Source organism: Eumetopias jubatus, unplaced genomic scaffold (genome assembly GCF_037043125.1).
Source record: "Eumetopias jubatus isolate StellerSeaLion01/CBP00866 unplaced genomic scaffold, mEumJub1_p1.0 scaffold_7, whole genome shotgun sequence".
In the NCBI taxonomy this organism is placed as follows: domain Eukaryota; kingdom Metazoa; phylum Chordata; class Mammalia; order Carnivora; family Otariidae; genus Eumetopias; species Eumetopias jubatus.
The window spans coordinates 104,076,498-104,099,243 of NW_028274813.1; the positions used below are offsets into that span (position 1 = coordinate 104,076,498).

The following is a 22,746-nucleotide window of genomic DNA, read 5'->3' on the forward strand; positions in this document are numbered from 1 at the left end:
TCTCAAATAAATAAATAAAATCTTTAAAAAAAAAAAAAGAATTACAAAAGGCCTTATTAGGCCATTTAATCCATTCCAATGACAACCCCAGACAAATGACACTATCCTACTTTTTAAAGCTGCCAGATTTCCAACCTCCCTAGATGTTTCATTCTGCCATATAATCCTGTCATATAATTTGGGAGAAATATTACAAGACCATTCTTTGCTTTCTTTTCTCAAATAATACATTTTAACTCACTTCCAAGATAAACCCATGTATAGGTGCATTATATGTGTGTGTACATACAGACACCTAGGCCACTCAATTTTGCTTGTAAAAACTCACACCAAAGAAACCTACATAATCAAAGGCATGTATCCATCTCAATCACAAAGGCACTATAACAAACAGTGTCACATAACGATTTTGGTCTAAAAATAACCAATGGGAATCAATGTTATAAAACCTTGAGGTAAACAGGTTTCTTCCCACTGTGAGTAATCATAGTTTGCCTTCCACAAACACTGCTCCTTTTCAGCGCCCACCACAGGAAAAACACTCATGTACTACATCCAAGCAGGTAATAATTTTTTAACTTTTGATTTTTAAAACCACTTATCTAATAATCATTTTGGAAGAGAGTCCAGTGAAAGAGATAGAGATGACAGAGTACAGCCAGTGATAATGTACAAATAACCAGTTTTAATCAAGTGGGCCAAAATGACTCAAATAGAACAAATCATTTTGAAACATATATAGAACAGGGGAAGTCCCAATCAATGATGAGCCAAGGACAATCTGAAAAAACTAAGTGTCTGTTAAGAAACACACCAAAATGGTAACCATGAAATGCTATCTCTGAAAATGGAATTACAAGACCGAGTTCAGATTTGGTATTCCTATAATTCTGATTATCCATATTTTCTACAGAACTATAGAAATTATTTTAAAATTAAGGCAAATTGTGTCCCTGCTCACAGCTCTCTGGGTTGGACAACATGTCTTTTATATAACCTCCTGGGAAAGGTGGTACCAGTTCCGGTGCTCGAGTCTCCCAAGAACCTACCACCCATCACAGAAAAGGTTTCCCCATGTTCCCTGGGACAGCTCTTGTCATCATCATCCTCATCTCACCCACAGACTAAACAATGCATCTCATCTCCCCTCCTGGTAGCACAGGCTTTATAAATTGTTATTTTACCGAGGCGGGAGATTTGGAGAAAGGTTTACCTGATGATGAGCTGCCCCCATCTAAAAGCAGAGGAAAGGAGAAAGACACGTCGTCCCAACCTCCACCCCTCAAAAGACGGCCGGCGACGTGGGGGGGGGGGGGCATTGGGGTCGCGGCTCTCCCGAAAGAGAGTCGGGCCGCTGTCCCCCAACCTTAGCCCCAGCCGGGTGAGGGGCCCTAGTTAGCGGATAAACGGGTGGGGGAGAAGGTCAGAGTCTCGACTCCCGAGGGGCAAGTACAGCAAGCCGCCGGAGGGGCGGGTCCCTCTACCCCTTCGGGCGAGCTCTGTAAGCGCTCGGGCTGCGAGAGGCCTCTGAGGCCGGAACCCCGCACCGCGCCGGGAAGCTTCCCTCAGGCCTCTGCCTGCCGCCCACCCGGGACCCCGCCGGCTCCCGGCTCGGCCGCGGCCCGGGAACAGCCCCGGCCGGCCTTGCCCAGCCCGCGGGGCGCACGCACAGGCGGCCAGGAGGGCAGAAGAAGAGGCGTTACCGTGCGCAGCCCCGGAGCTGGCGAGGGTGGGGCGCGGCTCCAGCGACCCGAGCCCGGTTCGGCAGCGGCTGCGGCTGCCGCGTCCTTTATTTTTGCTGCAGCAGCGGCGACTTGTCAAAGGGGAAGACGTAAGAGGCGGCGGCAGCGGCGGCAGGCAAGTCTCGCGGGATTTTGGCGGAACTCTCGCGCAGTCTTGACCGCTCGCCCCGCCCCCCCAGGCCCTGCGCGGGAGGCCAGAAACGCCGGGGGAGGAGCGCCAGAGCGGGGTTGCGGGAGGAGGGGGAAAGGGGAAGGAGATTTAATGGCGGGGCGGTGGGGAGGGGGGAGTGTTGACAGGCTCTGGGGACGACCTGCCACCGCGCTGTGCTCTCCCTTCAGCCTTTGCGGAGTCCAGACAGCCCCGTCCGTCCACAGGGGCCGGACTCCGCTTATGAGGCACAATTGGAGACGTTTCACAAAGGCCGGTGAGGAGTTAGGGGCCAGTCAGGGCTCCCCGTTTTCCCCGTAGTGGGCGAGGAAGACCCCCCCGCCCGCAGTCCTGATGCTGCGAAAGGAAGCGACGCGTGGAAAAGCTGGCAGCAGAGGTGGGGCGGCCACACCCCTTTATCTCGGACGCTCGCGGGTTGCTCTGCGCTCTTTATCTCTCTTCACACCCGGCCCTAGACCTCTGGCCGGTGAAGTACGATCATATATGAAAGCGTTTCACTAGACACACTTCTATCTTACTCATGTCTTTGCGCAGCAGGACTGCTAGAACCCTGCAGATGCTGGGGCCTGCCACCCCTCTGAGGAACACCAAGGTAAATTGTCCCTTAGACATCCTTGATCATGACCCGGACCATTGCGAAGAAGTCCCATGAAGGGTGGGAACGCTAACAGGCTTGGTCATCACTGTACACCCAGCAGTAACACTGGTCCAGGTGCTCATTAAATGATTGAAAGAATATTCCTGTCTTCTCCCTTCTGTATCTTTTCTTAGTTCTAGACTCCCACATTTCTAGCCATCTTCCTGATGTCCATCGTTACAATATATTCTACTGAGTTACTGGGTAACTGAGTGAGGATCTAGAGCCAGTCTCTGCCCTCCACAAGCTCACAATCTAATTGCGGACATGAGTGCACAACGTACAAGCCATGTATGTGTCATTCACATAAAAAATTATGATACAGGCAGAAGAGGGAATGCTTGCCAGTGGTTAAATTGGATGTATATGAGGCAGTTTAGCCTAAGATCACTATCAGACATACGTGAGAATTCTGGAGTTCCACTTACCCAGTGTATGACCTTGGGCAAGTTGCTTGACCTCCCTAAACCTCTGTTCTTATCTGTCAACTTATAAAGTTAGTTCTTATTATCACAGGGTTCCCATGAGGAGTAAAATATACGTAAAGCTCCTGGCACATACTAATTACTCATTAAGTGGTAGGTCTCATTCTGTGTCTAACTTTTAAGTTTCTACATATGAAATGTGCTACTTATTTCTGGTAACTAGAGGTGAGGGAGTGGGTATATGTGGAGTTTATGTCATTGGTGCTAGTGCTTTATGATCTGGGTATTGCATGTGAAGCTGAGACAAGGCCAACAAGTTCCCTTGTCCTTCTCATTTTAACTTGCTGATGATGTAGGCATCTGTGCCACTCAAGCATCCCATGACATTCCATTTATCTTGCATTTGTAAAACTACTGCTTTTACCCATTCTTTTTCAAGAAAAAGACTTTACTTATTTTAAAGGCCATTTTAGAAAGTTCCTCCTTTCCCTTTCCTTAACATCCACCCTCAGAGCCGTGTACAAAGGAGAACTGAACAAGTGGATGATTGAGTTCAGTTGCACACAATTATCAAATGCACTTAATGTCAGCAAATAAGCCCTGACTCTACACCCTCACCTTGACCATTCCACCCATTTTCTAAACACTCTTTAATAATTTTTTAAGATTTTATTTATTTATTTATTTATTTGAGAGCGAGAGAGAGAAAGAGAGTACATGTGTGCGAGCCCAAAGAGAGACAGAGGGAGAGGTAGAGAATGTCAAGCAGACTCCATGTTGAGTGTGGAGCTGGACAAGGGGTTCCATCTTACAACCCTGAGATCGTGACTGGAGATCACAACCTGAGCCAAAACCTAGAGTGGGAGGTTTAACCAACTGAGCCACCCAGGCACCCCAACACTCTTTCATATTTAAATCAACATCTGCTAGAGTCTTGTCAGTATCATTCTCCCAACTCTACTAGTTCATTTTATCCAGATTTTCCCTAGAGAAAAATGTTGGAGTTGGGAGGGGGTGATAGAGGGAACTCAAGGCCATGGCTGAGTCCCCAATTGCTGGCCCTTGCCCTGAAAGTCCTCTGAGCAGTGCACTGTGGCCATGCCAGTCAGCTACATCTTTCCCCACACATGCACATCGTCCCCACCTCATGCCACATATTCCGCAATCCCACGCCTCAGCCAGGAGGTCCTAGGCAGAGAGGAACTGGAGAATCAACAGAAGAACATATATATTTCCTTTCAACTGCATATAGGAAATATGTGGCTCCTAAATAAAAAGTAATAATGGACCAAGGACCCACAGGGTGTCCCACAGAACCAGCCAAGAGACAGGATAGAAATCAAATGTGAATCAGCAGGAGGTGAAAGTAATGTTTATTGAAGGTATAGAGGGCAGGTACAGATAGAGTGTCTGGGAGACTCAGAAAGGAAAGGAGAGAGAGTCTCTCCAGATCTCTGTTCAGGATCTGGGGTTTTTATAGAGGATTGTGGTCTGGTGTACATGTCCTCTCAGGCATCCAAGAACCCATTAGAACAAAGGCGAGGGCCCATGTGTTACTCCCTGGAGCCAGGGGGTCTTGGCGTTGAGATGTCTAGCACCAGTGGTCTGGAATACACAGATGATAGCTTCCTCTGGTCATTCTCACCTGGCCCTTCCTTAGATGTAATCTATTCTAAAGAAATCATTAACTCCTTGTCCCTTACAAGGAGGACATACACTATTTCCATTATGAGGTTGTGTAAAGTGGGGGTGCGGGTACTAGCAAGAATAGAAGCAGGAGGGGCACCCAGGTGGCTCAATCGGTGGAGCATGAGAATCTTGATCTTGGGGTTGTGAGTTCAAGCAGGAGGTCAGGTGTGGAGCCTACTTAAAAATAAAAAAAAATAAAAAAATAAATTGGGGCCCCTGGGTGGCTCAGTTGGTTAAACGACTGCCTTCTGCTCAGGTCATGATCCTGGAGTCCCGGGATCGAGTCCCACATTGGGCTCCCTGCTGAGCAGGGAGTCTGCTTCTCCCTCTGACCCTCTTCCCTCTCATGCTCTCTATCTCTCATTCTCTCACTCAAATAAATAAAAATCTTTAAAAAATAAATAAATAAATAATTTTAAAAATTAAAAAATGTGTGTATATGTATATATATGTAGAAGAAGGAAAAGGAGCAAAAAGCAGATTTTTATGGAGTCCTTCAGTTCCCCTATCTCAGTAGGGCTAAGTCAGAAGTGAAAAGACCCAAGAGAGGAGTAAAGTGTGGAGGCAGAAAGTTAAAAGGATTCAAGGAATAAGTTTGTTTTGCCTTTGCTACGTGGCTCAGAAAACAAACTGCTCCCATGTTCAGATTCCTAGAGCAGGAATCCACAGTCATGAGTCCTGGTCTCCTGAAATTGCAGTCTATTTGCCCTTAGGTTACACAGCCTTTCTGAACCTCTTCTCAGATCTGTAAATAAGGATGATAATGGGTTTCCTGCCTGCCTCAGAATATCATGGGAGTTGAGTAACATAGGAAAGTGCTTTATAAGTCTAAAGTGCCATATAAATGTGAGACATTGTTATCATTCATTCCTTTAACAGATCAGGCCCTTTTGCAAGGCACCAAATATACTAAGTTGAAGGAGATTTAATACCTGCCCCCAAGGAGCTTCTGGTCTAATAGGAGGTGATAGGAAGAAAATGGATCATTATAATACCATGTGAGGAGAGTGTAAGTGGCAAGCGTATGAGGGGAAGGATTGAGCAAGAGGAAGGGGAAAGAGCTGAAACATTCTTGGAGAAGGAGTTTTGGAAAGACGGCACATACAATGAGGAACCAGCACAGTTTATGAAGAATGATGTGTAAATCAACTCTAAAATAACTTTGACAAGTTGCTCTGTTGTGGCTTGTGAATTCTGCTTTGTTCTAATAAAACTCACATTTCTTAAACCATTATAAAACAGTCTTTGATGTGGAGTCATTATATACACCCATTAGTTTGGAAGAAAAATGGAATTAATGGAGGGAAAAGTCAGTGGTATCTTAATTGGAAACATTTTGTTCTTACAGCTTGTGTTTAAATACCAGAAAAAGAGAATGCATTCTACCTCACATACTTGGTCCCCAGTTGTTCCTTTCAGACAGTCTTTCTGATCTGGGTAATATTGCAGATCGGAGGCGAAGAGGCATTTCCAAAATGTGGTAATAATATCTTTATTATTATCCACTTCTTTACAAAAAGGCTTTGAGATGACTATTAGTACTTTATTCTCAATTATGTTACCCTGCAGAGAAACTCTAAAAGAGTATATATATCATTCAATCATTTCTCACATTTATCAGAGCCTACTGTGTATAAGACACCATGCTAAACTATAGGCTGTACAAAGTAGGTCCATGCCCTCTGGGGTTCTGAAAACGAAAGATGGAGATAAATATCTATATAAAGGTAGCTAAATAACCAACAATGTGGATTCTATTCCTCTATATTTTTCATTGGTTGAATGAGCAAAATTGTAAAGTGGGGTGCCTAGCTTCTGAAATTTGTTTACCCTATTGTTCCTCCGAAGAAGTCGGATGCAAAGGAAGGGCAAGATGTTTATTATAACTTGATATTTATAGATGCATGATAGGTATTTTAGTAGGTACTCTGGAATACATCATCCTTTAAACAGAGTGTAACCATTATAATTTTCTCTGGGTACAGGTAAGATTTAAAATTGGCCAAGCCCAAAAACCAATTAAATTTATTCTGGAAGACAAAGACCTGTACCAAAAAACAGCCATCAGTAAAAAGCAGTATGATGCAAACTAAAAGAGAGTGCAAAAAGATATTCTCAGAACTCAGAAAAGAGACTATAGATTTCGGGACAGAGAGAACTTCATCCAGGTGGTGGAATTTGAGAGGGAAGCTGACAGCTAAATATGGAAAGTTACATATTCTGATAATAATGTATCCTCAAAACACCAACCTCCAAGCCACAGAAGTTGCCTAGAATTTTTAAATGTATCTACATATGAGAACACACTCATTACCTCTTTTCTCCCTAATGCTAACGAATAATTGATCTGCCAAAGAGGTTTGAAGGGAAGATGGAATACTAAAAATAGGACCACAAGATTGGCAGGTGGTTCTTTTAGAAATGGAGTCCCTGGGGCGCCTGGGTGGCTCAGTTGGTTGGGCGACTGCCTTCGGCTCAGGTCATGATCCTGGAGTCCCGGGATCGAGTCCCGCGTCGGGCTCCCTGCTCGGCAGGGAGCCTGCTTCTTCCTCTGACCCTCTTCCCTCTCGTGCTCTCTATCTCTCATTCTCTCTCTCTCAAATAAATAAATAAAATCTTAAAAAAAAATAGAAATGGAGTCCCTTCTTGCTGAATGCAAGCCTTACAGGGTTCCCAGGGTTCCCACTTGAAATCCATATTCTAAATGAAATATTACATATACCAGACAAAGCACCAACTAAGCAGCACTAACAACTTCCCTCACTAGTTCCTTAAGCTTACAATGCAATAACCATTTTTAGGTGAATTAAATTCTTTTTACAACAGTTTGTTGGTGTTATTGCATCAAAACACAACTGCCTGGGGCAGACACAGATGAACATTTTCTCACTTGGCAGCAGGAAATGGAATGTTGGTGCTGGGGAAAGAAAGTGAATCTACAGGAAGAAAGTGTGACTACAATGAGGAGAAGGAGAAAGAGAAGAGAACTAACATTTATATACTGTGGATGCCAGACATTGTGGTAGCACAGTGGGAACAAGATGAACAAGGCAAATCTTTGTTCTGGAAAGAAAATAGTAGAGAGGGTGTATATGTAAGTAACAATAATACAAGTTACAAAGTTCTGAGTATAATAAGGTAAATTTTCTCTCCTTTTAAAGGATCGGGGAGCTTAGAGAAGGGATAGGTTAATTCCTGCAGGTTGGATCAGAGAAGGTGCATGAGAAATGAGGCCTTGAAGACTGAGTGGTTAGTTTGGGACACGTGGGAACCAAGAACATTCTAGGCACAAAGAACAGCATAAGCAAAAGTGTGCTCAAGATCAGCAGGCAGTCCAGTCTCGTTGTGGCTATGTGATATGTATGTTACCCAGATTCGTTGGTTGCAATGGGCAGAAACCCAACCTGAACTTGCTTGGGCAAAAGTGAAGAAGAAGGGGCGCCTGGGTGGCTCAGTTGGTTAAACTGCTGCCTTCAGCTCAGGCCATGATCCCAGGGTCCTGGGATCGAGCCCCACATCGGGCTCCCTGCTCATGCAGGAAGCCTGCTTCTCCCTCTGCTTGCCGCTCCCCCTCCTTGTGCTCTCTCCCTCTCTCTCTCTCTCTCCTGCTCTCTCTGTGTGTCAAATAAATAAATAAAATCTTTTTAAAAAAAGTGAAGGAGAAGAATTACCTGAAGGAATCAAAAAAAAGGGCTGAACAGTGAAACTAAAAGGTGGGAGGTCAGGGGGAGCGATGAACTGAGGCTTTAGGAAATTTTGGAACCAGGAACTTCAGCCTCACCAGAATCCTCTTGCTCTTTCCTTGCTTCCCCTGCAGCACTGGCTCGTTTCTAACAAAACTAGCTTTTTTTTAAAGTTTATTTTATGTATTTATTTTAATAACCTCTACACCCAACGTGGGACTTGAACTCACAACCCTGAGGTCAAGAGTCTCATGCTCTTCTAACTAAGGCAGCCATGTGCCCCAAGACTGGCTTTCTTCATATATCTGGAAATACGGCACTCCTAAGTTTTGCATCTGACTATTTCTACCACTAGAAAGGGACTAACATTCTTAATTCAAGTTTGAGAAATTCCTGGGGGAAAAAAGTGTTGATTGGCCAGGATTGGATCAGTATTCATCCCTACAACAATCCCAGGGGCCCAGAGAAAGGGCAGGGCGCACGGTAGATGTACACCATAGTACTCACTAACCTCTGAGAAAAGGTGGGAGATGGGTCTGGAAAGCTAGAATTGTAAGACTGTGCTCTGGGAGTTGGTAAGAAGTGAATTTGGCATCTATAAAGGGAACTTCTTAACCGGGGGTTCTGGGGGAGTGGTGGGGATGTGTTGGCTCAAAATTATGATGAACATTCGTTGGACTATGAGATTAAAATGGGGTTGAAAATGTTGTTATTGTCCAAATTGATTAATGTTTTGTCATTTCAGTCAAGATGTTGTGAAACATAGTGGATCTCTCACACTGACTTTAACAACAGTGAGATCCTTCTTTGGCCTTCTAGCTGGTTGATTTTAGGTGGGTATCTTAACTAACGGGAACCTCAATTTCCTCACTGAAAAGTAATAGTAATTGTGACAGCTAACTTCTGTTGAATCGAGATGTTCTAAGCACTTTTGTTTTTTAAGATTTTATTTATTTATTCATGAGAGACAGAGAGAGAAGCAGAGAGAGAAGCAGGCTCTCCACGGAGCAGGGAGCCCGTTGCGGAACTCGATCCCAGGACCCTGGGATCATGACCTGAGCCGAAGGCAGATGCTTAACGACTGAGCCACCCAGGCGCCCAGCACTTTTTTTTCAAGATTTTATTTATTTGACAGAAAGAGACACACAGCAGGAGAGGGAACACAAGCAGGGGGAGTGGGAGAGGAAGAAGCAGGCTTCCAGGAGCCCGATGCGGGGCTCGATCCCAGAACCCTGGGATCATGACCTGAGCGGAGGGCAGACACTTAACGACTGAGCCAACCAGGTGCCCCGCACTTTTCAAACATTGTTTCATTTAAACTTCAGAACAACCCTATGGGGCTCTATAAATCTGAGATAATAATCCCCACTCACCTGGTTGTTGTAAACGTTAAAGACCTCGTAAGATGCAGAGCCCATTTGCCTGGTGCATAGCCAGCATTCAATATATCATTTTTTTAAAAAAGATTTTATTTATTCATTTGTGAGAGAGAGAGAGAACAAGTGGGGGGAGAGGCAGAGGGAGAGGGAGAAGCAGACTCCCCGCTGAGCAAGGAGCCCAGTGCGGGACTTGATCCCAGGACCCTGGGATCATGACTGAGCCGAAGGCCACCCAGGCGCCCAATATATCATTATTTTTAATTATTTGTTGCCCAGAAAAGGAAATTCCTCTTATTTCCTGATTGTCTCAGGCACCCAAAGCTGATACATTAAGAAAACAAAGACAATGGGAGGGAAGAATTCTATGACCCCTTGTCTCTGATAGAGAGGGGATTAGTTGCGGTCTGACTTAGGGGCTAAAATAGGGCAGGAAGAGAAATACTACAAAATAAATATTGGATATTGAGACTGGATATTGTGACTGGAATGTCAACTGAAGGAGATTGGGCTAGGTCAGTCTTTCTTTCTCTATCTCTTTCTCCCTCCCTCCCGCCCCCCAAAAAAGTCCATCTGTAAAGCTGATCTAAAGAACCATTTGAAATTTCTTGTCTTTTTGACCTAAATAGCTGTCAAACAACTGGGATTATTCAACCAAGGGCAGGAACTAACATTCACTGAGAAAAACCAATGTGCTTGGGCTCTGGGCTGAGCTCTTTAAATACATGAGTATCTTTTACTTCCCCTCCACCATCTGTGGATATCTTCTCTGTGTTATACAGATAAGGACACTGAGGCTGAGTTTAGAAGTAATTTGGTACTTTCTAGTAAATAGCAAGGCTGGGATTCAAACACAGATCTGTCTGACTTCAAAGACTAGAATACAAAATAAGTCCCACTTCCTTACCAGGGAGAGATATTCAAGGCATGGGTACTACCAGAACCTGAGAACACTGGTGGAACAGGAATTTCTCAACTCCTCTTTTACCTACCCTTTTTCGCATGGTCATCCCCTTCCCTTACCGTAGACAACACTTCCTGGCTGCCCAGGGCTGCAGATTCTTTCCAAAGACCGTCTTCTTATCGAAATGCATCTGTCCTGGGGCACCTGGCTGGCTCAGTCCGTAGAGCATCTGACTCTTGATCTTGGGATGATGAGTTCAAGCCCCACATTGGGTGTAGAGCTTACTTAAAAAAAAAAAAAAAGTATCTGTCCTCTCCTACTCTTCACCATAATGATATTGTGTCCTAAAGTGGGCTCATTCCGCTAGTGAACACATTTTATTATTATTATTATTTTTAAAAGATTTCATTTATTTATTTGACAGAGAGAGCAGGAATGGGAGGTTAGGGGAGGGCAGAGGGAGAGGAAGAGGAAGAAGCTGACTCCCCACTGAGCAGGACCCTGGGATCATGACCTGAGCCAAAGGCAGACACTTAACCAACTGAGCCACCCAGGTGCCCCTAGTTAACACATTTTAAATACATTTTTGCATTCTAAATGGGATTTCCTGGGAGTATTGCAATAATATTAAGAATAACTCATATGATGGAAATTTCAGAAGCTGGAATGGGGAATGAATCAAACCAAAGATAAATAAGCCTCCAAGAGCTCCCCAGGTTTTACCACTTAGCTCTTCACCACACCTCTCCAACCCCAGCTATGAGTTTCCCAAGTGCTGAGCCTGGGACTGTCATGTTCAGTGCCTGAAAATCAATAAATATACTATGAATAGATGAATGAATGATCCCTGAAACACAGGACTGCCTACTACTTCCCCTGGGCTCAGATTACCCCAACAAATGTGCCAACTGTTCAGGTGGTGGGATTTTTATTCCCTTTTGATAGAACATTCCTTCCCATCCCCTCCTTCAGTGAGCTCTGCCAACTTTCAAACAAGGTCAGAATGAACCATGAACCATGCCTTAGTGAATGACAATGGACTCCACCATTATAAAATATGGAATAAAGCTTTTAAGACCATCAGGAGAATGAAGAACAGATTTGCCTGCATCTAGCAGTGAATGCGAGTTACTGCAGATAGTTGAAGCAATCACCAAAAATCCAACAAAACCAGCAGTTTCTTGAGAAACATTTACCAGCTTTTCAAAGACCTACAGATATTCAGATGAACTCTTGGTTACAAACCAAAGGAGTATAAATAAAAAGGGACTTTCTTGGTTCATATAAGTGAAAATTCCATGGATATATCAAGCTTCAGAAATGCCTGAATGGAGGTAATCAAACAAGATTCTTAAGGACTTTGTTAAAAAAAAAAAAAAGTCCCAAACGGAGTCGTTTGCTCCCACCATGACGGCAAAAAAAGATTTAATTACTGTCCCAGGAGTGTGATTTTTTAAAGATTTTATTTATTTATTCAAGAGAGACAGAAAGGCAGAGGCAGAGGGAGAAGCAGTCTCCCTGAGCGGGCACCCTGATATGGGGCTCAATCTCAGGACCCTGGGATCATGACCCTAGCCAATGGCAGACACTTAACTGACTTGAGCCACCCAGGTGCCCCAGGAATGTGATCTTTTAAAGGTCAGTCTGAAATTTCCAGATCAGCACTGGTAAGGTGACCTGCATGATAAAAAAAAAAACAAAAAAAAAAGCAAACAAACAAAAAACCCTGCCACCCCTCCCAAATGTTTGGACCTGAAACAATCCTTTCTTTTGCTAATAACTTCTTGCCCTACCCCCTGCCTATGAACACCTCCCATTTTATACAAACTCATGGAGCATCTCTCTACTTACTAGATGGGATGTTGCCCAGTTCATGAATATCTTAATAAAGCCAATTAGATCTTCAAATTTATTCAGTTGAATTTTGTTGTTTTTTTTTTTTTTTTAGCAACTTAATGTCTCACATTCTGTCCCTAGGCCCTGTTGCCTCTGGGCATGACTTCATTCCCAAAGCAGCTCTGCATACAGGAGTCATGGCAGCTCCAGGCTTCTATTGTCCTTAGAACTCCTTTTTTTAAATGCAAAATAAAATATAAACACAACAAACCAAACACAAAACAAAAGCGTAGTTCAATTTAAGGTGAACGTTTTTGTCACCACCACCAGATCCGGAAATAAAATCTTGCCATCCATGGGAGCCCTTCCTAGTTGCGACCCTCTCCAAACCTCGATTTTTATAATAGTCACCCAATAATACGTACATCCCTAAACTGGAGTTTAGTCCGGCCCATTTTTCTCCAAAACAACACAACCCTAAATCTCTTTCAACTTACATCTCCTCCCTCTATCCTTTTGCTTTACCCAATCTGTTGAAGAATCCTTTTGACTCGTACGGCTTCCCACAGTCCAGATTTTGCCGATTTTCAACATGTTTCTCTGTGCCCTGTATTTCCTGCAAGTATGTAGCTGCATCTGGAGACTGAATTAGATTCAGGTTGGGTCCTTTGGCAAGACTATAAGGAGTGTTTGGCAAGACCACAGGAGGCACACAATGCCTGGTTGTCTCACTTTTTATGATGTTAAAATCCACCAATGTGTAAGGCCCATATCAATGCAGTGAGGGCTGTTAAGTGAAGATACTCTGATTCGAGGGTTAGCAAACCCTTGTTATATGGGCTAAATCTGTCCGAACTTCTGTTTTTATAAATAAAGTTTTATGGTTAGGAAATGACAGTCAGGCACAGAAAACCACGATCCAAACTCTCTGGATGCACCAGGCTTTTGGTCCCCTCTGGCATTCTGGAATCTTCCTGAGACTAGCCAGGTTAGGTTACAAGTTCTCAAAAGTCACAGAATCTACAGACTTGTATCCCTCTCCTATCTCAAGGACTCTCCCTTCACTGTCTTTGCTTCTACATACCTGTCCCACCTAGAACCTCTCTCCCTTCCTCCTGAATAATCTTCCTGGGGAACTCGAACTTTTGGAAACCAAACCTAGGAGAGCGGAATGTCTTAGGTAACTTCTCACAGCCCCGTAGCTCAAAGTTCCTCTGAGGCAGGAAACCCGAAGCCTGTCTATCTTTTCAGAACACGGAGGGAAAATCCCAAGAATAAATAAACAAACGGCTGTTATTCTTCCTAATTCTTCCACGACTGCAAAAGCAAAATACATTATCTCAGTAAATTTTCCTGCCACACCTTATTGGCAATCCTATGCCAAAGAAAGCGTTATTCTGGAGGGCTCTATCTTTATGAAGTCCCCCTTTTTTTGCAAATAACGGGAAAATTATTCAAATTAGCTGAAGGAAAATGGGGAATCTATTAAAAGGACCCAAGCACAGGAGTGGTGTGGCCTCACTCATGAGGAATGAGAGTCCGGACTGGGACAGCTGCTCTGAATCCCCCCAGACCTCACAGTATCCCCATCCTGCCTCTTGGTTTGCGTTTACTCCATTCTTTCTTTGCAAACCACCTCTCCTCGTTTCTCTGTTATCATGGCAGGAAGCAGCCATCCTGTGGCTCCCAATTCTCTTTCTTCTCAGTTCAAGAGACCAGCAGATATTCATTGGTATCTCTCAGAGGCCTAAGTTTCCAGAAGAACAAATCTGAGTGTTCCACCTTTGGTGTTTGCAGACTTCCCTTCCACACATCTTGTCTTGGCCAAAACTTATTCATATGGCCATACCTAGCTGTAAGGGAGGCGGGGCTATGTGATGTCTCACTGGGTGGTTATAGGCTCTGCGGGATCTATTCCTAAAAGCAAGAAGGGGAGATAGCCCCTGGAACTAGCTGCCTCTGCCACAGTCCACATCAAATGCTTACCTGTTTAAGACAAAATGGGTATGGCACCCCCGAAGCCCAAAGACACCTGATAGATCTAGCTCATGCCGGGAGCTATAACCTGTGAAGAGAGAAACTGACACAACCGGGAAACACACCCAGTCCTTGCTTTTGTTGAATAGAGTGTTCACAAACATGAGACTCTCAGATCAAATTTTTGTAGCTTTATTGAAATGTAATTGACATATAATGTGTAAGCTTAAGGTGTACAACGTATTGATTTGGTATTTTTTTAATTTTTTTAAAGATTTTATTTATTTATTTGAGAGAGAGAATGAGATAGAGAGCATGAGAGAGGGGAGGGTCCAAGGGAGAAGCAGACTCCCTGCTGAGCAGGGAGTCCGATGCGGGACTCGATCCCGGGACTCCAGGATCATGACCTGAGCCGAAGTCAGTCGCTTAACCAACTGAGCCACTCAGGCACCCGTTCATTTGGTATTCTTAAATATTACAATATTATTCACTCATGAGAAAGAAGGAAATGCTGCCACTTGCAACGATATAGATGGACCCTGAGGGCATTGTGCTAAATGAAATAAATTGGTCATAGAAAGACAAACACTGGGAGGTGCCTGGCTGGCTCAGTCAGTAGAGCATGTGACTCCTGATCTTGGGATGGTGAGTTCAAGCCCCATGTTGGGGGTAGAGCTTACTTTAAAAAAAGAAAAAGAAAGGAAGGAAAGAAGAAAGACAAATATGATACCACTTATACGTGGATTCTAAGAAAGCCTCTTAGAAACAGAAAGTGAAAGTGGTTACCAGGGAATATGGAGAGATGTTGGTCAAAGAGTACAAACTTCCAGTTAGGAGATGAATAAATTCCAGAAACCTCACGGACAGCATGGTGACTGTAGCTAGTTGTACTATATTCTTTCTTTTTTTTAAAGATTTACTTATTTATTTTGAGAGAGAGAGAAGGAGGGAGGGAGAGAGCAAGTAGGGGGAGGCGCAGAGGGAGAGGCAGGGAGAATTTCAAGCAGACTCCCCGTTTAGCCAGAGCCGGATGCGGGGCTCCTCAATCTCAGGACCCATAAGATCATAACCTGAGCTGAAATCAAGAGTCTGATGCTTAACTAACTGAACCACCCAGACACCCCTAATAATACTGTACTATATTCTTGAAGGTAAGTTGCTATGAGAGTAGATCTTAAATGTTCTTACGACAAAAGAAATGGTAATTATGTGATGATGCAATGGAGGTGTTCTCAGATCAGTTTTTTTTTTAAAGATTTTATTTATTTATCTATTTGAGAGAGAGAGAGAGAGAGAGCATGAGAGGAGAGAGGGTCAGAGGGAGAAGCAGACTCCCCGTTGAGCGGGGAGCCGGATGTGGGACTCAATCCTGGGACTCCGGGATCATGACCTGAGCCGAAGGCAGTCGCTTAACCAACTGGGCCACCCAGGCGCCCTCTGATCAGTTTTATCCATGTGGCCAGATTACTTTCCAAAAGGCTGTCCTAACCGCCATATCTATCAGCTGATGGTGACGGTGCTTCTTCCCCTAACCTCACAAGCACTGTATGTTACCAGTGTTTTCAAGTTTTACCAACCTGATGGATGAAAGATGGCTCTAATGTGCATTTCCCTAACTACAAGTGAGTTTGCATTTTTTTCTTGGTTTTAAGCAGGGCAAGTGTACTTCCTGTTTGTTGCTTTTGTCACGGCCTCAGGGCACAGCAGTCTGTGGTATCCTTTCAACCCCCTCCGTTTGCAAGGCTGGGAGGGAGCCCTGCTCTACCTCCAAGTTACAGCAACTGCACCATTTCCTGTACATTTGGGCAGCCCTCCTGGAAATCCATTTGCCACCTTTAACCCAGCAAACCCTCTTTTGGGAATCTGTCTTACAGAAATAATCTAAACTTCAGAGTTAAACATTTGCACAAGAATGTTCATCACAGCATTATTTATAATGAAGGAATTTTTATAACAATCCAAGTAGCCAACACTATTTAACAAGGGTTAGGCAAAATATGGTACATTGCAAACCAAAATCTATTAAAATGATAGTTATAAAGACTTTGGAATAGGGGTGTCTGGCTGTCTCAGTCAGTGAAGCAGCTCTTGATCTCAGGGTTGTGAGTTTGAGCCCCACGTTGGGTGTAGAGATTACTTAAAAATAAAATCTTAAAAAAAAAAAAAAGACTTTGGAATGAAATACAAATTACTCATGTTATAAAATATGGATAGAGGACAGCTCCTGTCTCTGCATGCCCCGACACGTCCTATTAACTGCCCTCCCCCCTGGTTATATGGCAATCACCCTGTTCCTTCTAATCCCTGCCTGCAGGAGTGGGCATGTGAGGCAGGCCCAGACAATCACAACATCCCTTTCCCCTACCAACAATGGTTTGTTCAAGTGTCCAAGTGCGTAAGACTGATGGCAGGCTAATCAAAATCCCGGCACGGTATTTGGTATGTGGTTACTTTATTTTCTTCTGGAATGAGGAGCCGTAAGGACCACAGAAGCCTCCTCATGGTATGGACCATTCTTCACCCCCCACAAAAAGAGAGCCCCCTGGATACTGAAGCCACACAGAAGAAAGCAGAGCCAGCTCCTGGAGAGACACAGGACTTTCACGTCATCTGAGCCCATGAATCTCGCTGTTCCAAAAGCCAGTGCACTCCCCAGTTACTGAACCAACACAGTTCCTTTTTTAACTGGAGCTACTTTGAGTTGGGTTTTGGTTACTTGAAACTGAGTCTTGACAAACATAATGTGAACATGAAAAAAGATCAGAAGAAAAGACACGGAAGAACTATTGTGTTAAGGTAAAGGAATTACGGGAGTTTTCCTCTATATTTTCAATTCTGTTTGTAATATTATATTATTTCTATAATTTCAAAAAGATGATTTAAGAAAAAAAAAAAAAAGCAGTCTATCCACTCAGGGCCCATTGCAGTTGAAAATGATTATATCTCCGGGTCCACAAGTAGGTAGGTTAAAAGATCAGAGAAGTCTTCTAGGAACTTATGACTCAAGGTCACACAGCTGAGGGGCTGAGATGCATATTTCGGTCTGCATGCTCCAAAGCCAATGCTACTAATCAATCCTCTTCCTCATTCAAAAGAATGTCATCAGTGTGAAGAAAATATATAATGATTCCACTCTATTTGATGACACACTGTTTAATAACTGGCAGTTTAGGAAATTAATTTTTGTTATATACATTAGTCATTTCAATTTTATTACATATTTTATATTTATTTCCCATCACCACAAATGTAGTGGCCTAAAACAACACATTTCTTATCTCATAATTCTGGGGGTCAGAAGTCCAAAATAGGTCTCACTGGGCTAAAAGCCTGGTGCTGGCAGCGCTGTGTTCCTTCTGGAGGCTCTGGGGAGCCTTTGAGGGGTGGTCATTCTGCCTGCCATGACAAATTATAGAACTATAAAATTTAAAACTTGGAGCATGTACCAAAAAATTCGCCTACAATTCCTCCATCATCCTAACATCATCACCAATAATATTTCCATAACTCTTCCCAATCTATTTTCCTATCTAGTCTTTCACACAGTTATGCTTTACCATTTTGTGTCTATTTCACTTGATATAGACCAGAAGCCTTTTCCTGTGCTGCTGTATGGTCTTTGCGATTCTCATTAGCAATGGCCGTATAGTATTCCACTGAATAACTATGCTGCGGTTCATTTAACCAACCCTCTACTGTTAGACCATCAGGTTGATATTTAGGATGTTTCCATCTTTTGACTCTTGTACACAAAGAGGCAATGAACAACCCCACACATACAGCCTTTCCTAAGTTTGTGGATTATTTGTTTAGAATAGATTCTCAGAGAGAGATTTACCAAGCCCAAGGGGAAAAAAACCCTTTGACACCAACAGCCAAATGACCTTCTCAAAGGTTATAGTGATTTCACTGGCACCAGTGATGAAGGAGATTGCTTGTCTCACTATTGTCACTCCAGAGCCCTGAGTTCAAAGCCGTTTGCCAAACGTCATTTGACTCATTTTCTATGTCCTGTATGTACCCTGGAAAAATTTGCTCCCAGTCACCACGTCTGAGATAAACGTGAGGCATCATGATTTCTCAGGTGTATTTTCATCAGTCATGACTGAATTAGCCTGCTCACTAATTCAACTCTTTTGTCCAAAGACACATAAAGTTAGAAACCAGTTTCCCACCAATGTCTTTTTTTTTTTTTTTTATGGTTTCATAGGAGAGATGAAGTTTTTGGTTTTGTCTTTTTGGGGGGCGGTTTGAGGTTATGGATTCAGGGGAGAGACAGCACCAATCCCCGCTGCAACAGCTGTGGAGCGTATCTGGAACCCGTCAACATCTCTTCCTTGTCTCTTACAGCTCTGTCTAGATGAACACACCAGGAAGATCCTCAGGCTGCCTGACCTCCCAGTCCTTACCAAGCATGTGGTCTCAGGCTACTGTGACAACAAGAAGAAACAAAGCCAAGTTGGTACCAAATTTGTGGTTGCCTCTGGTCTGGAGTTAAAGCTTTTTCTGAAAATGACAGTGACATACCAACGATACTGACAACAATCATCAGTATCTCCTCAGTAATGCCGAAGTCCAGGCAGTGTGCTGAGTACCATATACAGATCATCTCCTTTCTCCTCACAACAGCTCTAGAAGGTATCTGCTATTACAGTGGTTTTTAAGGCAAGGAATTTGAGGCTTGGGGAAGTTATGGAACGTGTCCAAGGCCACGCAGTTAAAAAGTGACAAAGCCAGAGTGTGAGGCTAGGTTTATCTGACTCCAAGGGAAGATGCTTAACCACCACATTGGGTGGTAGGGCATGCTAAAAATAGCTACAACATACGGTCTCAGTGTGTTGTTCATCAAACACAGTGTCGTAGGGAAAAGCCACCTGGTGCTTTTCTATACATTCAAAGAAAAGAAGCCGGGAGGGCCCCTAAACAGGGCATTGGGGAAGAATTACAGAGATAATGAGGAGGTGTTTGTACCTTGCCTGCACATTCTCTTGCTAACTGACCTGTTTTCTCAACTGGAAAATACCATGAAGAGATGAATGTGCGCCTGGGTTCGGGATCCTGGTTTGTCTTCCGGAGGAGGGGGCCAGGCCTTGAATTCGGGGCTCTTTCACGTTTCTGCATTTCTCTGGTGTTCCCCTAGCCCCAGGCCTGGGCCGAGGGTACTGGGCCAGACAGAAACACAGACAGAAGGTCTTGGCCTGTGATTCTGAGTCAAGGTCTCGGAGCCAGAAGGCTGCACCCCCAGAAATAGACATCTAGCCTCAAGAGCTCTCACGCCAAAGTCAATCTCAAGCAGCAGTTTGAAGTGGCGACTTCCACCCTCTGACCCTGCTGACTCCCAGCCTCTCCCTTCCCTGCTGCTGTGTCTATTCGTCCTTCTTGTGGCACCTGCTCGGCTCCTCGGCCACAGACCCGTCCCTTGCCGTTGCTGCCATTGGTAGGAGTAGAAGGGACAGTAGTAGTCACAGGAGTGGTGGTAGTAACCGCAGTGGTGGTCGGCAGCAGGGATGGTGGTAGGAATGAGAATAACTTCTGCTATTACGTATCCAGGCCTTCCTGTGTCCCAGGCACCGTGCTGAGCACTTTACCTGCATGATTGTATTTCATCTTCGTGACCTCCCTGGGCAAGGTGGGTATTAATACTCCCATTTTATGGACGAGGAGCTGGGGCTGTGAGAGACTGTGCAATGTAGCAGAGCTGGGATTCAAACCCCGTGTATCTGCCTCTAAGGCCCATGCTCTTAATTGTCCTGTTACTCCCTTTGGATGAGAGATGAGTTTCCTACTGACTATGAGGCCATGTGCTGGTTGTCTTGGGCCTTGGTCACAAGCCCTCCGTGTTAGTTTTCTATTTTGATAAATTACCACAAATTCAGTGACTTAAAATGAGAATTTATTATCTTACAGTGTTGGAGGTCAGAAGCCTAAAGTGGGTCTTATGGAGTGGAAATCAAGGGCGTCAGCTGTGCTGCATTCTTCCTGGAGGCTCTGGGGAGAAACCATTTCCTTGCTTTTCCAGCTTCCAGAGGCATCTGCATTCTTTGGCTCACGGTCCCTTCTTCCGTTTTCAAAGCATCACTCCAAGCACTGCCTTTGTTGTCACGTCTTTTTCTCTGACCCTTGGTTACTTTGGGCCCACCTAAATGATCCAGGCATATTTTCCCATTTCCAGATCCTTAACTTAATCACATCTTTTGCCACGTGAGGTAACCTCACAGCTCAGGGATTAGGACGTGAACATCTTTAAGGCACCATTATTCTCTCTACCACACCCACCGAAGGCCAGTTTCCACAACCCAAAGCCAGGCAGGAAGAGAAAGGCCCATTGAGTGAGCGACACACACCTGCCCCTCCCCTCAGATGCTTCCTGGCCAGGGTTCATGGAATTTGAACTTGGCCTTGGTCTGAAGAAGGATGTGTCAGGAACAGGGTCAGAATGAAAGGAGAGCGTTGGTGGTATAGTGGTGAGCATAGCTGCCTTCCAGAATGAAAGGAGAGGGCTGGGCACCCAGGGGATTCAGAGTTGGGCAGAGTTAGAGGCAACAGAGAATGCATTCCATCAGGTTTACCACAGCAGGCTTCCCCTACACCTTTTAGACAGACCCTTGTTAGAATACCTCCTGGAGCAGGAACCTCACTCCTTCACAAGACAGCCAGTTCCTTTGCTAGCCGCTCCACTTGTTAAAACTTCTTCCTTAACTGAAGCCTTCCTCCTCAGAAACGTGCCCACCGGTCCTGGCTCTACTGAGGCCGAACAAACTGTCTCCTCCTTCTGGAGGTGAGGCCTTCCAGAGCAGTGAAGAATTTGAAGGGTGCTTCTGCTAAACCCCCAGTTGCACCTGGGGTTTGTTCTGCTATCCTCCCCTGCCACAGTAACAGTGGATACTCTGGGGGCCATCAGTGTCCCTTGTGCCCATGGACAATACCAGTCTGGTGCCTTCCACATAGTAAAGGGCTCTCAGAGGCAGTGCTCTGGACTGGTCTCAAACAAGGTTCAACCTTGATAGAGAAGGGCAGAAGCAGGTTTGGAAGCCCAGCCAGGAGCCCCAGATTCCTCTCTTTATTCTTTCATTTTTTTACTTTTTATTTTTTAAAGATTTTATTTATTTATTTGACAGAGAGACAGCAAGAGCAGGAACACACGCAGGGAGAGTGGGAGAGGGAGAAGCAGGCTTCCCACGGAGCAGGGAGCCCGATGCGGGGCTTGATTCCAGGACCCTGGGATCATGACCTGAGCCGAAGGCAGCCGCTTAACGACTGAGCCACCCAGGCGCCCCCCAGATTCCTCTCTTTAAAGCAGCTGCCAGAAACGAGAGACTAGAAGCAAGTGATCAAAATTATATATGGTGGCGCGGATCAGCACCTCCTACCGACTGAGTCCAACTGAAAGTCTACTTCAGGCCTGATGTTTCCTTCCTGCTCACCCTCATGGGCTCTGCTACGGCCTCTGCCTCTCCCCAGTGACTCTCTCTCTCTCCTCTTCTACCTGTTGAAGCACCTCTGGGCCTCTCCGGGGACTCTGCCATTTGCCCTCCATGCCCTTCCTCCATTTTCCCCTGCTCTGGTCTGTGTTACAGGAGGCGCCCCATGCAGGCTGCATTTCCCAGGCTCCTGGATCAGCTTTGGCCAATGGGACGCCCTGGAGTGGGGGGACTGGGGAAAGGTCAGGCAATTTCTCCCCAACACACGCCTCTGACTGCATCTCTGCTTTTGTTCTGTGGTTCCAGTTCTGTTGGTGTCCCTGGCTCCTGTGCCCTAGTAACCTCCTCCCAGGGACCTTCCGACCTCGGCTAGGGGTCGAGGTGGCTTCTCGCTGCTGCTAACCTCTGAGTTGCCCTACATTCCCCGGAGGTTTCTGGTTCTTCCATCACTTTATGAACGTCTCTGTTTTAAAGTAAATACTCAAAGTGGTTTTTACTTCCAGACGAGACATTACCAGTATCTGTTTTGTTACTCTGTTAGCTGTCATGTTTCACGCATCCCATACCGTTCTACAAGTCTTAAGCCCCCTCCCTTTAGTCTAAGTATTGGTTTACACGTCACAGCCTTGGTAACTGCTTTAGAAACTTCCTTTTTGTTTCCTAAAATCTCTGAAAAGGAAGATACAACTCTGTGAGACCTAGAAGGGCAAGGGTGGGATCTAGTTTCATTCATTCCAACAAATATTTACCTGGTTCCCAGCATTCATTCATTCATTCAGCAAATATTTATTGAGTACCCGTTATTTTCCAGGCACCTGGGGATACAGCAGTGAACAAGAAAAATCTTTGCCTTCGCGGAGTCTATATTCTAGTGAAGGGAGACAATG

The 22,746-nt window shown here is 44.7% G+C and overlaps 1 protein-coding gene across 11 annotated transcripts in view; it reads right to left on the reverse strand.

The window, feature by feature from the left end:
* The window catches only part of HERC1 (HECT and RLD domain containing E3 ubiquitin protein ligase family member 1), a 188,963-nt gene extending 187,152 nt beyond the window's left edge, over positions 1-1,811 (reverse strand). For all 11 annotated transcript variants that reach the window (XM_088024837.1, XM_088024839.1, XM_088024831.1 and 8 more), the window contains exon 1: positions 1,704-1,811. The gene's annotated coding sequence lies outside the window, so the exon portion shown is untranslated. The remainder of the gene's footprint in view (positions 1-1,703) is intronic.
* Between the last annotated feature and the right edge of the window lie 20,935 nt (positions 1,812-22,746).